This window comes from Rosa chinensis, chromosome 5 (assembly GCF_002994745.2).
Source record: "Rosa chinensis cultivar Old Blush chromosome 5, RchiOBHm-V2, whole genome shotgun sequence".
NCBI classification, from domain to species: domain Eukaryota; kingdom Viridiplantae; phylum Streptophyta; class Magnoliopsida; order Rosales; family Rosaceae; genus Rosa; species Rosa chinensis.
Window position 1 is genome coordinate 57,720,516 of NC_037092.1, and position 5,654 is coordinate 57,726,169.

At 38.7% G+C, this 5,654-nt stretch overlaps 1 long non-coding RNA gene across 1 annotated transcript; it reads right to left on the minus strand.

The window, feature by feature from the left end:
* Positions 1 to 544: 544 nt before the first annotated feature.
* Positions 545 to 2,479, minus strand: LOC121049045. Its single transcript, XR_005799210.1, has 2 exons — positions 1,988 to 2,479; positions 545 to 1,426 (listed from the first exon to the last, which is right to left on the minus strand). It is a non-coding gene; the product is annotated as an uncharacterized LOC121049045 (long non-coding RNA).
* Positions 2,480 to 5,654: the final 3,175 nt, after the last annotated feature.

The following is a 5,654-nucleotide window of genomic DNA, read 5'->3' on the forward strand; positions in this document are numbered from 1 at the left end:
ATCTTAACCCCGCTGACATGATCGAAGAAAAATCAGCGGGGATGGTGGTGGCTGCGGTGGTGGAGTCATCGGAGATGAGGGGGTTGGAGAAAGAAATGTCGTCGTTTTGGGAGATGGGGATTTGGTGGCAGTAGCTGAAGTAGTGGGATTGGGAATGGGAGAGGCGGGTGTAGAGGAGAGAGACGGAGAGGAGGAGGGAGGAGATCACGGTGCAGATGTACACGCTGTAACGTTGGGAACGGATGATTCTCAGCATTTCGGGGTGGGTTTTGGGTTGCGCGAATCTGGTTTCATCGGAAGTGGATAGAGTGAAGAGAGTGAGAGAGAGAGCAAGAGAGAGAAGAGAAAGAAAATTAGAGAAAAAAAATTAGATTAAATATGAAATGTCCATTTTGCCCTTCTTGTGGGTTCAAAATCAGAAATGTGTGACCTCCTTGTCGACGATAACTCAGTGGATGACGTCACATTTGGCACCAGATTCAAATTTTGGACGAGGTTGATGCAATTTGAGAGATCAAGGATGAGTTTGATTAAAAAAACAAGATGAGGGACCAAATTGATGTTTGGCCTAAAATTTGAGGGACTAAACTGAATTTAATCCTAAATAATAATATAGGTGTGGGATAAGCCTCCCAGCTTGACTAAGTTCCAAACCCTGTTATTTCAAAAAAAAAAAAAAAGGAACTTTATTAAGCAGTACAATTTGTAAACTATTATTCCATCTGTTACCATTATTGGCTTCAGGTGTAAAAGGAATCGAATACTAGTTAAAGTACTTGTCATGGCCTTTTTACACTGGAGGATGCAAATGATGAACCCTCTCTTTGGCGATATTATTGGCAGCTGTAACAACAAGAGCAGCGGCTCAAGCCTTACTTGGTTGTGCAGAAAAGTGTGCTGATATAACAATCCCATATCCATTTGGGATAGGCGATGGCTGCTACCTGCGTCCAGAATTCAACATCACTTGTGATGGATCTACTACACCCATGTCAACAAACTTTGCAAATAGTACCTATACTTTTCCCATAGTCAGAGCTAACTTTTCCTTTTCTAGGCTGAGTTGCAAGTCATGCAAGCCGTAGCCCGAGATTGTTACGACAACAAGAGTGTAAAGATAGCCAACAGCACAAGCACACTGGAGCTGCCGCCTTCTTATACCATCTTGGCAAAAAACAAGTTCTTTCTCGTTGGCTGTAATAGTGCAGCAACTTATGAAGGTCTACTTATGTTCCCAGACCCAGATGAAGAAAGTAACTTCTAAGCAGCCGGGTTTACTATGACCTTGTGACGGCTTTGGGGTGTGCCCAAACTTCCATCCCTAGTGGACTTCAAAATATCACGGTCTCCTTGGATGCACTTGATTTTGGTCTATATCACAAAAACCTTGATCAAATCCATGACTGCTAAGAAAATAGGATCAGCCCTGCTCCACCCCATGGAAACAAACATGTTACTATTGATCCCATTAGTCATTCATAGTTACGAACTTACGATTAATGAATATACAAGCTAGAATTCGAAATCTAATCAAAGAGTGAGTTACTAAAGAAAGTATAGTATTTTGAAAGTTTGTTCAAATATTTGGCCACATTATTATACATGCATAGCTGCTGCTGAAACTAGAAATGCTTCACATTTGTCAAGCATGGCTTTCTCTTCCCTGCCCCTTTACTGAATAGATCCCACTGCCTACCAGACTCACTTGATTTAGTGCCCAAATGCACAACCAAGTCAAATCAAACCATAAAAAATGTCTTTTTTTTACTTACTTCAATCAGCACCTATGAATAACAAGTTTAACCTGATTTCAAAGACCAATTGGTTTCATATCTACTAATCCACCTAAATCAAGGGTTTATTGATAAATTACAAGCAGAATTTAATTAATTAGGTTTGATAAACGAAAAATTGGAACTTACAGTAAAATCTTAGATACGAGGACATCTTTCTTATAGAGCGATAGAGGATGAAATAGCTTATTTACCAGAAATTTGGAGGCTCGTGTTGCGCATCCGGCTAACTCTAGCAACTGTGAGTTATGAAAAGCAGAGGGTTTTCGTAGATCGAATCCAGTTGGTGTCCCAAATTAAACCTCTGAAAATTCTCAGATCATTATTCTTCCTTGAAAATGCTCGCATCATTTTCATCCTTAAAAGAATCTATCTTCAGTCCTCCAACCATGATCGCAGCAACAAATGGTGGTTCGTAGAGCAGTCCACCCTGGAGCCATGGTGAGCGAGGTTACAGAGGCCAAACATGGATGATGTCTCTGAGAAGATTCAGTCTTCAATCTCGTTTTGAGAGAGCGAGCTAGGTGTTATATTTTGGTAAAGTGATCGACAGTGTCAAGACTGCGTGCTATGGATCGGTATTGGGTGGGTTTCGAATGCAATAAACAAACTAATTAGTTTTGGAAGAAATTTTGGTTTTACTGCGATTTACCCATTCTTTCCGTCTGACCAAAATTAAACAGATGAACCATGCTTTTGTTGAACAAGACATGTAATTTGGGGGTAATATTTGTAACCAAACATACCGATTCAAATGTGGGCATTGGGCCACCGGATGCTCACTGATCAAACTAGGTTCAGCGGTGATTTTAGTGAAAAGTCCAAGTATGATAGTACTATGAATTGTGCTAGTGGGATGGACGGTCGTGGAGTTGTTTGTAAGAGGTAATTAATTACGGATCTTTTCTCAGTATATTGATCTATTTCTATTGTAAAATAAAGGCCAGAATCATGTATCTGGCTCTAGCAGTTTCATCGATTTATGATGTTAACATGTCACTTAATTATTTACGTGCTGTCAATTTGCTTTTTTTTTTTTTTCTTTTTTCTTAAAAACTAAAATTGTGAAGGGTCATTGACCCAAAGCACCAAAATAAGCAAAAATTATCCCACTTACCCCAGCAACAAATTTTTATTCTCACTTACCCTATTTAAAGTAAAATGACAGTTTTGCCCTTGACTTAATTAATTAATTACATGTGGCCCTCTCTTTATCTCTCTCCTCTCTCCTTGATCTGCTGCAGTCTCTATCTCTCATCCTCCATTCTTCGATCGACTCTCTCTCTCTAGCTCTGGTCTCTGGTCTAGATGGCCGATGGCGAAACGAGGCATAAGATGACCAGTCGCCGGTGGTAGGCGATCTAGGAGTTAGAGCTGGTAGGAGACAAGGAGTCGGACCTGGTAGGCGACGAGGACCGGTCGCCGCTGGCAAGCGATCTCGGAGTCAGAGCTGGTAGGCCAAGAGGAATCGAAACTGGTAGGCGACGAGGTCAGAGCTGGTAGGCGACGAGAACCGATCGCTGCTGGTAAGCGATGAGGAGTCAAAGCTTCGAAGCACCGGCGAGAAGCTGAGTCTCCAAGTCGTCTTTCGAATCCTAAGGTGCTGCTGCTTTGGAATTGGTGCTTTTGCTATTTTACGAGAAGATGAATTACAACAATTGAGGTCGAGCTTGGATCCCTCAGCTGCACCTGTGGTGGTTTGCTCCCCTTTTTTTTTGGCGGAGGTTTGCTCCGGTTTGGTACCCAGAGTATTTTCTGGGTGGCTAAATCAAATTTTTTTTTCCAGTAAACTGTTTCTCCAAGAATGAAAGAAAAAGGGGGAAAAAATGGTGTTGTACAATTTGGTCTTGTTTTAAACATGCACAGATTTGAAAAGAATTCCATCATCTATTTGGTCTTGTTTTTTCTTTCTTTTTGCTAAAATGGGGGCAGAAGGCCGAGAAGGAAAGAAAAAAGATGAAATAAAAAAGTTTTATTGGGGGGCAATAGACGTTTTAAAATTGATATAATTTCTTCGTTTTTTTTTTCTCAAATCAAAGTTTTATTTGTTTAATTTTAGGAAGATTAGGTCATATTCCGGTTATCGAAAGTTTTATTGGGGGGGGGGCAATAGATGCCTATTAGGAGGCAATAGACCCCTATTGCCCCTCTATTGGGAGGCAATAGATGCATATTGAGCGGCGGCCGGCGACCGAAATCCGGCGGCCGGTGACGGGCTCCGGCGAAATCTCTTATGGTTTCTCTCTCTTCCATTCTCTCTCTCTCTCTCTCTCTCTCTCTAAGTAACAAAGGGGTGAGGGGTAAAATGGTATTAAAAAAAAATTAAAAACCAAAAAAAAAATATAATGGGTTATTAGGGAAGACTCCCTTAGAGTGTATTGGGTAAGAGGGAATTAAAAAACTTAATGGGGTTAGTGGGAAAAAAATCCCTAAAAATGGGGTAAATGGACAAAAACCAATTGTAAATCATGTATATGAACATTCTTAGTTCTTGCCTTTGTGATCGAACCAAACGTGAATTTGCTTAGAGAATAATTACCTAACAACTCTACCATTCCAAATAATGCAAACAAACACAATGCCCTCTTCTTCTTCTTCTATCAATCTGACATGCTACAAATTTTATCTTATCTAGCTCAAGTTCTCTTATTATTAGTTTTTTGACAAATTTAATTATATTATTATATATAATTTATTTTTAACAAATTTCTGAATTTTTTTTATATATATTTTTTCAACTTTTTTGTTTAGTAAGAAGATTGTACACTTTAATATCAGCTGTTGAATTTAATATTATAAATTTCTTGAACCGTCAGATTCAAGATAATCTGTTTAATTTCTTAAATCGAAACTCATGTGTGACCCGGGTTTCAATTCGAGACATTTTGGAGGACTAGGCATTTGAGACCTCTTTTAGCACTAGTTTTTATTATGAGACCCTCATTTGTTGTGTTTGGATCGGTGGTTTTAACCACAACAGTCTCATTTGGACACTTGAAACTATGGTTGGAATTGACCTAATGTGTTAGTCATTTTGAATTTCAATACCATTTACTTAAATTTTTTTTTTACTATTTCTAATAGGAAGAACAACATTCTAATCCTAGTTTGCTCGACTCACAGCTTGGGTGCTTTTTGGGTACCCAAAGATCATGTCTTCAACGTCTGAATTTGGCTTTATACGATTTATTTTTGTATTTTAAGACGCTGAATTAAAAGAAAATTAATTAAACTCACAAGAGATCAGGGTCTCCAATCACCAAAATGATTTAAGATAAGTAAGATAATAACTATGCACTTCAAAAATACAATTCATCACTCCAAAAAAAAGAGAACAACTAAACATTCTCATATAAAGGCAACCTTCTTTCTTCCTTTATGTTGATGATTTAATAACCAACTACCATTATTCTACCAAACTCATATCTCATCACTAACTTAGGCCTCAGGAAAACAAACACCACCCCCACCAGGCATTGCTCGGTTTGGTCCGACTAATTTTCACTAAAAGAATTGCCTACTCTACTTAGAAATTTCTTGATAACTTTGAAGTATGGTTACTTTGTTGGTAAAAACAAGAAACTAGAAAAGTTGTATTTTTTGGCAAATACAAGAAAGTAGAAAAGATGGATTTTTCCCCAAGTTAAGCCTCATTATGCTAAAAAGTTTCTTGTTGTTGCCTTAGTACGTTGGTTCTAACTTTTGGATCAGCGCTACTACAGTTGTGTAGAACTCTAGAGCCACTTTTGATTGCACTAAATGAAAACATCGTAAATATTCCTAGCCTTCTTCAGTTGAGCTAGATTTTGATGGTTTCGTCCAAGGACAAGATAAAGCAGCTAGCCTCTGAAACATCACTCA